The sequence below is a fragment of the Diadema antillarum genome, unplaced genomic scaffold (genome assembly GCF_040938485.1).
Source record: "Diadema antillarum isolate AM-2024a unplaced genomic scaffold, OU_Dant_1.0 scf00000128, whole genome shotgun sequence".
Taxonomy (NCBI): domain Eukaryota; kingdom Metazoa; phylum Echinodermata; class Echinoidea; order Diadematoida; family Diadematidae; genus Diadema; species Diadema antillarum.
In genome coordinates, this window is record NW_027271017.1 from 2,667,787 (window position 1) to 2,678,594 (window position 10,808).

Here is a 10,808-nt window from a genome sequence, read left to right on the forward strand (position 1 = left end):
GCAAGACTTGTGGAGAATATAGTGCATTGTATGCATAAAGTGCATTGTGTGCATTGGATTTAAGTTTTATCAGTGTCATGAATGAGCAGAGGCACCAAGTATAAGTAACAGAATTGTAAGGGTCAAAGCAGTTTTTTTTTTTTTTAAATCCTGAAATTAAATGATACTTTTGAAGGAAAAAACAAACAAAAAATGACTGCATATAAAGTGTATCTTTGCCCATTGTGCAACCATTCTAATCAAATTTGTTAAATGTTTTCCAGTGGCATTATTGCAGTGTGGCTAATGTTGCTCAACCATTCCTCGTAAGTCAAAGTATTTATTCTTGTTAAAGGAATCGTATAGAACTATTGTACTATTAAACATACATGTAGCAGCAAAGAGTGACACTGGTACATGTTTGAACTTTCACATATTCACATTCTACTTCTCCCCTGTATTGTATGCAAAAAGTGAGAACAGTATTTAGTAATCAAATTACTTCCTTTGAATATTTTTCCCCAGGAAAAAATCCTAATGATTATGTAGAAATGTATTAGATGTACTCTATAGTACAAGACTAAACCTGCCAGTACGCAGATTATGTCCCCTGTGTATAAGCGTTATGCATATTTATAGCTGTCGGTAAAGGGTATTTTATTGTTATTTCGTTATTGTTTTTTTTTTTTTCTAATAGAGAATACAAGTATAGTTTCAGTTCCTTTCATTACATCAGATCTATTACATTTTAATGTTAGCAGAAGCAAAACAAAAGAAAAAAGTGCCCAGAAAGCATGCAAAGTGTGTGAAGTGTAGTGTAGGGTTAGATCCTGGATGATCCCAGAGATTATGATTAAGTCTGTGATAAACTTCTGCTCTTCTGAGTGATAGAACTGACCACTTTGCTGGCCTGAGGGGTGCAGCAAGGCCTATACATTCTATGCATAAAATAACTATGTCACTACAAGTACTCACTGCGCACATCTGTTATGTTCACTGAGGGAGTTATGGTGTAGTGCGAGGGGTCTTCACTGTCTTTTTTTGTGTGTTTATTTTTGTTTGATTGGTCTTTTTTTATGCCTCCGCCACGAAGTGGTGCCGGAGGCGTTATGTTTTCGGGTTGTCCGTCCTTCCGTCCGTCCTTCCGTCCGTCCGTAATGAATTTTGTGGACAGGGTAACTATCAAAACCTTTTGAGGTATCCTAATGAAACTTGCCATGTACAGTGTATGTGTATTAGGGGGTGAAGTTGTGCCTATCAACTTTTGGGTGCACATGCTCAAGGTCAAAGGTCAAAAGGTCAAGGTCAAATACATAAAATTATACTATTTCAAACATATCTATGCAATGCCTGAAGATATTTTCTTGAAACTTAGTGTATACATGTATTACCCAATTAAGATTCTCTTTTGAAAGTTTGGATCATTAGGTCAAAGGTCAAAAGGTCAAGTAAAGATATTAAAACTTCACCTTTTTTCTCTGTACCTTGGAAATTGTTCAAGGTATCTTCATGGAACATAGTATATATACATGTACTAACTGGCAGTGATTATCTAGAGAATTTAGGGTTCATGGGGTCAAAGGTCAGGGGTCAAAGGTCAAGGGCAACACTTCAAAATTTTACTATTTCCCTCATGTTTATGCAATACCTGCAGGATTATTTTTTTGTTTTACACTTGGTGTATGCCTGTTTAACCTGATAGAGATTCTCTGGAAAGTTTTTTTTCTTTTGTTTTTGCCTCAAAGGTCAAAAGGTCAAAGATCAAGTGAAAGTGCTGAACTAATTTTTTCCTCCATATCTCGGAAGTGGCTCAAGTTATCTTGAAACGTACTACATATTTATGCATGTTCTGCCTGACAGTGATTATCTTATGAATTTTAGGGTCAAAGGTCAGATGAAAATGGTAACAATTTACTATTCAATACAGAAATTGCACTTTTTCTCCTTACCTTGAAAATTACTCATTGCATAAACGTATGAATGGGTCAAAGTCAAGTTAAAGTCCTTAAATCCCAAATATATGCTCTCCTATTCATCCAGTTAAACCTAGGTCAAGGGAGGTGAACATTCAACACATTTGTGACAAACTTGTTATTTTAATATTTTTGCCAATTTTGTGAAAATGTAATCACACATTGTCCACATGTACTATCTAGACCTATTAGGAGAATCATGCATTATGGCGGAGGCATACCAGTCGCCATAGCGACAGTTCTAGTTTTGTTTTCTTTCTTTCTTTTTTTTTTTTTTTTTTTTGGGGGGGGGCGGCATTTTTCTGGTTGCTACCCTTATACCATAGCAGCAGTCATAGCAATGCTATGAATGTGTCATTTCTGCAAATGGTGGTTGGGGTGGCAATATAGGGTTGTAATGTCATCTGTAATGTAGCAATTGCATGAAAGTTGCAGTAGACCGTTTCTGTAATGTGTTAAAATTCATTAATGTTTCTTTTTGTGCAAGATAATTTTGAAATTTTTTAATCACCTGCTCCTTCCAATTAGATTTCGTAGACAGGAATTCTGGCATTAGTTGTTGCTAGGTAGGGCAAGCTGTTGCTGATTTTTCTCCTTGTTAAGGCAAGCTTTTGCGAGCAAAGCATAGTCCGAATACATTACAGAAATGATCTGTTTGCAACATTCACCAATAGTAATGGTTTTGTTTGTTTCGTTGCTTTCTTTATTTGTTCATTCATATATTTTTTTTTCCTTGTTCAAACAAGGGTTCCTGCACTTCAGAGCTAGTTTTATCCCGACTATCTTTACTTGCAGGGCATACATGTATTGCATAAAACTCTGTGTGTTGAATGAAATGTTAAAATCGGACAAAGCTCGTAAGTGCTGAATTATTAACTATCTATAAACTGAGGTACACTCAATTCCATGATGGTATACATGTATTGAATATCAGAGAGACAGTTTTTAAACTTGTCCTGCAGTATCACCTTACTCATAGATGGTCATTTAGGCACCCAGTCTCCAAAATATAAGCCCATAGAGTGGTATTCTGCATGCTACTTTGCAATTTTATGTGTCATGTTCCGTGTCGTCGGACTTGGAGACTGGAATTTTTTGCATGGCTGTCTTCTGGACATGATTTGTAATATGGATTAAAAAGATGTGTACATATCATCCATTGAATTGTGATGTTTCTGTCTTTTTTCTTTTTTCGGTTTTTGACGTCTGTAGTACACTGTACGGTAGAAGGTAAAGACATTTTGTTTACCTCCAACTTTTCTGTCACTCTTTCATACATGTACAGCTGTAACTTAAAAAAAAAATGCAATTCCAGTCTATTTTCATGTTAGTTGTGATGAAAATTGTATACATCTAGGCCCTACTTCTGTGAACTGAATGGTTAAAGGGACATTCCGGACAATTTTCATAATTCCACATCATGTTATACATGTAGGCCCTACTTCTGTGAACTGAATGGTTAAAGGGACATTCCGGACAATTTTCATAATTTTCATAATTCCACATCATGTTATACGTAAATCAACAGTTCCATGTATAGATTCACAAGTGGATTTTTTTTTTTTTTGGTCTTAGAGCAGAAAAACCAATGCTCTGAAAATCTAAAACAAATTACACTGAACAGTGTTGATGACATAGGAGCCTCACACATTTCAGAAATGTAGCAGTACAATTCCATTACAATGCCGCTTGCTTAACAATTTCACCTGTGTAGAATCTATGCATGCCGCCTTCTTTTGTTTTAGCTGCTTCCTTGAGCCCCAACTCGCATTCTTATGGTGAGGCTGCCGTGTCATCATCCTTGTTCATTGCAATAAGCCAGTTCGGAGATAGCCATGCGCACATGGGTACAAATGACCTTTCATTTTTCTCAGTTGGTTAGGCACTTCACTCAATTCAAAGCGACATATTACAGCAGCTTGCCCAATATAGCAATTCATGGAACTCGCATTCTAACAAAGAATGAACCTGTGTAGGTAGATGAAGTGACCAGAATGGTTCGTCAATCAGCACTTTGGGAAGCATCCATTTCATTGTGCTGTTTTGAATACATTAACAAACTTTTTCTGTTAACATTGCCAAATACCAGGCTTGCTGTCAGGTGGATGTACTGGCAGGCACCATTCATAAGGATTACATGAATAATCATAGTATTACAGATGCTTATCTCAGTGAATTTAAAAACCAACCTGTCTCTCGGTACAAATGACCCTTTTCTGCTCATGCTCAAACTGGAACTCCGAACTGGCTTATTCGTTATAAATTTTGAAAACATTCTTATTCCTCATCCCAATCACTCGAAATTCTGAAACTCTGTGCTCAGTATAACTAATTTATAGTTGTTCAAATGTAAAAGTCTGAAAATCATCCGGAGGTCTCCTTTAATAAAGAATTACAATCACACACAAACACTCGATTAAAGGGTAAATTATTATTCAGGGAGAATTATACAGAATTTGTTAAAATCACGATCACATACACTGTACAGGGGAATTCCGTTATAACGAGATCGCAATCATGGAAGTAAGTACAAGTTCAGAATTTGAATTAGCAATGTACATACTTATCTTGACTTTATTTCATGAGAACTTCCTTGTGTAGAGGACCTATTATTATCTTTATTATGCAATAAATGTATTGACAACGTGCATTATCTAGAATCTAAAACTTATGATATAACATGGTTATGAATGTTAAAAATTCATTCATTTTGCGCATGATAGATAATCTAGAAATATCCATGCCCTTCACAAAACTACCTAATCATAAGATAAGTTTAAGAAGACTTCAAAAATTGCCTGGTGTTATTGTTCCAGGTCCTATAGGTTTGGCTGGTACAATGTAAACTGTGCCACAAAAGTGGCGCTCCAATGAATTATCTCTATTGTTATGAATAGACGGTTGAAACTGGTACAGGTACAGCAAGGAAACAAACGATTATCAAGAGAGCGGATGTTGCTTTTACATGACTGTGTTTGAAGTTACAATGTTATTTGAATAGGAAGGGAATTTGTTTTGTTTTGTTTTTCTGTTTCTCAACTCCATGACAAAACCAATTTAATTACAATTATTGCACGTTTTACCTGTCAAACAGCACTATTTTGGACTATGTGCAATAATCCGCTCTCTCTCTCTCTCTCTCTCTCTCCCCCTCTCTCTCTCTATCAGTGATGCAATATAGTACATGTGTAGAACATTAGATGAATCTTCTTCGATAAACAAACGAGCGTAGCAATTTTTGTTATTCTGTTTGTGACTCTTCTTTTTCACGGGGCGACTAAAGTAGAACATGATTTTTTTTTCACATTACCTTCAAATAAGTTGCATAGGTAATGATCATTATTGTCAACGCTCGTGATCCGTGCCATGTAGGTAACTATAAAAATGTTTCATTTACAGTATACAATCAACAATATACTGTTGTACAGATCGTTATTCCAAAGGTTTGTTATTCCTAGTGTTCGTTAATCCAAAGATGAAATTATTTATAGGATTCGTTATTCCGAACGTTTGTCGGTGTACGCGCCTTCTTTTCATATTCAGATTAAGGAATCCTATATTTATTTTGAAACTTCCGAAGAAGGGACCTAATTTCATTTTCGGATAACTGAACCTTCGGAATAACGAACTTCGGTAAAATGCCACGAAATGTGTGGATGACCGAGCCGCCTTTTTATTTTCTGATAAATGAACATCTAGGTATAAGAAAGTTGTGAGCTTCGGAAAAATAATGCTTCGGAGTAACGAACCTAATTTCATTTTCGGATTATACATGTAGAACCTTCAGATTAACCATCACCCGGCAATGCAGTGATCGACTTATGGCTAATTAGATGGATTTGACCTCCATGAAAAGTGCAAAGATTGCTCTCTGTGGCATTGATTTTAAAGGGATTGTACAGTTTCGGTTGAGACCTAACTTCAGATTTCTAAAATTTTTGGTGAGATTATGACAAACTTCTTATGAAATATGAAAGAGCATGTAATTCAATGAGGAGTTCAACGTTTATTTGATGAAAATTGGTTTTGAAATGGCTGAGATATCCAAAACAGAGCGATTCTAATAAGTGTGGGTCCCACACTTTATTACGATCGTTTTGTTTCACTTTGTTTTTGGATGTTTCAGTCATTCCAAACCTGATTTTCATAAAATAAACCTTGAACTCCTCTTAAAATGTTATGCTATGTACTATTTCATAAGTGTTTTCATGGTATCTCGCAAAAAGTTTAAAGCCCAATTCTCATCTCCACCAATACTGTACCATCCCTTTAAGGGTGCACGTCACAATTTCAACACGATTTGTTTTTTCTTTCTTTTTTTTTTTTGCTTGTTACCTGATGAAGTGCCCCCCCCCACTTTTGAAAACGTGACGCCGTCCATGTGTGTTGTTGAACCCCATTCAATTTATCAGCTCAGATTTGATTTTACTATATTTGTACGCTTCTGCAGTTGTGCGTTACGAGTGTAAACTTTCATCGGTAGACGTTTGTGCTTCGCAAATATGTTACAATGAATCATTTTTAGATAATTCATTTGTTTGTACATTGAAATCTAATCATATGGCGCTCGATATCAAGTACCTTGCTTCTGCCTTCCTATTATTCGTCACTATATCCCAGTCTATTTACTAGATGTCTGTTATCATTATATTTATGTAAAATTACATCCTGTATTTCAGCACTGTTTAAACATTCGAACATAATGATGAAAATTCGTGTCAGTATCGGACGAAATACAAAAATACTTCTATAGTGACCTCAAGGTCACTTCATACCCTGATGCTTTTGAACGTCTTCAACCATAAAATGACGGCCAAAGGAGATAGGTGTCAGATAAGACAGTGCACTCGCGTTATAACGCTCCCGGTTTTAACGAATTGTCGTTATCACAACGGGAATGTTCAGGTCCCAAAATTATCTATACATGGTACAAATTTCGTTTACAACGGACACGTATATAACAATTTGTCACAAACGAAGTTTCCACCTAGCGCCATTTACAAAAGCAAAGAAACAACAGACAAACAAATGAAAGAAATGTGATCCGTTATGATAAAATGCGGATCCCTCACGAAAAATACATACTCCCGTTTTAGCTGATCAAACAATAACAGAGCGTCTGTGCATGGGCAAACACTGTTTTTTTATACATGAATTTAAACAGAAATCTCGCAACGTTCTCTCAATGTGTCACACACTGTTTACGAACAGAACTTGTTTTAATCATGTCAATCCGAAATGAAATAAGATTCATTATTCCAAACGTTTCTTATTACGAAACACACAAATTCCATATATCTCTAGATGTTCCTTAGTTAAAGAAAAATATAGAATAAGGTTTGTCATTAAGGACATTGTTGGTGTTATCCGGCTGTTCGTCAATCCGAAATGGGAATAGAGTATTACATCATGAAGGTTTGTTAAACCGAAAATAGAACATGATATAACGTTCGTAAACTCAAGATCGGAAAAAAAAGTGAGCACAGTAATAAAACATCGGAATTACAAAACTTATATCGTCTTCAGATAAACGAACCTTCGCTGAAACGAACCTTATTTCATCTTCGGATTAAGGAACATTCGGAACAACGAACCCTCGAAATAACGAGCCTTAATTCATTTTTGAATTAACAAACCTCGGAAATAGTGAATTCTTGGAATAGAGAATCTTCGGAACAACGAGCCTTTGGATTAAAAAAAACACCCTTCGTAATATAGCAAACCTTGGGACAACGAACCCTTCGTAATAACGAATCTTTGGGATTTCCAAGTTATGCATTAAAATACAAACGACTTGTGAAATTTGAATAAAGTAGTGAAATAGTATCCCATTTAGCACTACTTTTTTTTTTGCGTAAGATGGGTACTCAGAAAACGACATCCTTAATATGCACATGGTTTGCGAGCTTTCATCATTATACTGTATCTGTTCAGTTATACCGGGATTTCAATATAACGAAGAAAAATTGCCGGTCCCGAGAACTTCACCGTAACTCAGTGCCCTGTATTGTAAGCAGGGAATCTGAAGTTAATTTCATTGGACACAGCTCGCATTAACGGACGGTTTTTGCATGAGCTCCACGCGAAAATAATAAGTACTGCCCCAAACTCCTGATGGGCAGCTGGTGCACTCCCGGCCATGATCGTTGTGTAAGTGTCTGGAGATAGACAGGGAATGCGCAACCGGGGGGCTTTTTTTACCCGGCAAGTGGTACCAGAAAAATGTGCACTGCTTAATCCCGGAAGTGGCACCAGAAAAGTGCGGTAACTCTGTTTTTCTTTTGTTTGTTTATTTTTTCATTCATTATTATTACTATTATTATTCATTTATGTTTATTTTTCATCTATTTTTTTTTTTTGGGGGGGGGGGGATTGTCAGATGATTTAACCCGGAAGTGGAACCAAAAATATGAGCTGCCCACCCCCCTTAAAAAGCAAAAAGGATCGCGCGCCGACCCGAACACAAATGACTGTAAATGTGGTGTGGCAGCCATTAGTCATTTCAAACGTATCCGGGCAATTACCCCCAGAGGGCAATTACCCTCCGGCTAAATACTGGTTAGTGGTAAGGTTAGAGTAAAACTAGGGTTAGGGTTAGGTTTAGGGTTAGGATTTTGGGTTAGGGTTAGGATTAGGTTCAGGATTAGGATTAGGATTAGGGCCAGGGGAAGGGTCCGGGGTAATTGCCCAGGGGGTAACTGCCCTAGACCCGGTCATTTAGAAGGCTATCCTGTATTCATGTTTGACCATCTATTATAGGCATTCTTAGACAGGATGAATTCCCGACAATGTCCCTGTTACAATTGACCCAGCTTCAAACAGGGTACCTTGCCATACTCGTGACAGTGACACATTATGAGGTCAAATAAGATGCTGAGGATCATGCCACTATGTCTTCACATTAAAGGTCGTAGTGAATGCTGGTACGAACTGGAGTTGGTGTGTCGTGTCACTATGAACCATCCATATACTAGACAAGGGACATGGTTCAGGTATTTACAGGTAGTGTATACGGTTCATCAATGGCCGATGTAGATGCAGCGCGCCGTGTAACTGGGTGTCTGGTGTCAGCAGGATGATGAAGAGTCGCCAAAGGTGCTGGTACAACTGAGCGTTGATCTCGTCAGGATCCTGATCGGAGGTAAACGAAGGTACTGCAATCGGGTAGTCCATGCAAATATCACCATCTGGATTTGATGTCGCTTAATCTCCGTCTCTAAGAGAGGAACAATTATATCCCTGGATGATGGCTTAGCCTCAAATAAAAGTTTCATCGGTGGTCCGACTAGGATCAAAAGGGTGTGTATCAAGGTCTGTTAGCTTGCATAATTGAGCTTTGGCGTCAGCATATCCTTCATGCAATGCATATAGGCCTATACACGCTACACTCCGGGACTCCATGGAGTGTATTTCCACACGGATTTGTTGTTTCGAAAGCTCTTTTACTTTGTAGAGAACATTTCCTGGATAAAGGATCCAGTAACGGAGACTCAAAATTACGGTAGTCACCAGTCAAAGGTCTTCAGAGATGTTGGTATTAGTGCTGGGCGTTGCTCACAACAGTTTGCTGATGGGATGCAGGCATTACATTCTGTGACTCTACATAAACATTTCCATCTGTAGTTGCTGTTTCGTTATCTTCTTCACTAAGAGGGTAATAATCCCTGGATGATGGACTGGTCTCTAGCGAATTGTTTATCAAGGGTCGTCTAAGGTGCTGGTACATCTGGGCGTTGGTCTCAGCAGAATCATGATGGGATGCGGATTGTACAGTCAGGTAGTCTGTGGAAATATCATCTGGAATTGTTGTCTCGTAATCTCCGTCCGAAAAAGTGGAATAGTCCCTGGATGATGGACTATGCTCAAGTAAACGATATTCCAAAAGTCGACTAGGCTCAAGCGAGCAGTTTATCAAGGGTCTATGGAAATGCTGGTATATCTGGCAGTTGGTCTCCGCAGGTGCCTGATGAGTTGCAGAGAAGTTATTCCGTAGCTCTATGGACATATTACTATCTGGAGTTGATGCCTCGTAATGTTCGTCACTAAGAGTGGAATAATCATCTGGGGATAATGGGCTATGCTCAAGTATGCGGTGTATCAAGGGTCGTCGGAGATGTTGGTACAACTGGGTATTGGCCTCTGAAGCATCATAATGGGGTGAAGATACTACAGTCCGGGGCTCCATGGAAATATTACCATCTGCATTTGTTGTCTCATAATCTGCGGCGACATTGTTTAGAGAGGAATAATCCCTGGAAAATGGACTCGGTTCAGGTGACTGGTCTATCAAGGGTCGTTGGAGATGCTGATATAACTTGGCGTTGGTTTCGGTAGTTTCCTGATGGGATGCAGATATTGTAGTCCAGGAGGTTATGGAAGTATCACCACTTGGAGTAGGTGTTTTGTAGGCTGGGTCCCGTTGTGGAGAACATTTTCTGGATGACAGATTCAGAGATAAAGGCTCAACATTACAGTTTTTCAAAGGCAGTGGGAGATTCTGGTATATCTGGTTGTTGGTGTCAGCAGGTTTCTGATGGATTGTGCGTGCAGATACCAGAGTCTGGGACTCTATGGAGGAATTGCCATCTGGAATTCGTGTGTCGTTATCTGCGTGACTATAAAGAGTGGAATAATCCCTGGACACTGGACCAGACTCAAGTGACCGGTTTATCAAGGGTCGTCGGAGATGGTTGTACAACTGGGCATTGGTCACTGCCGGTACATTACGGGATGCAGATACTGTATTCATGGAGTCTTTGTCAGTTTCACTATCTGGAGTTAGCATCTCGTACTCTGTGTCACTATAAAGTTTAGTGTGGTCTATAGTCAACGAACCAGACGGTAAAAGATCGGGTG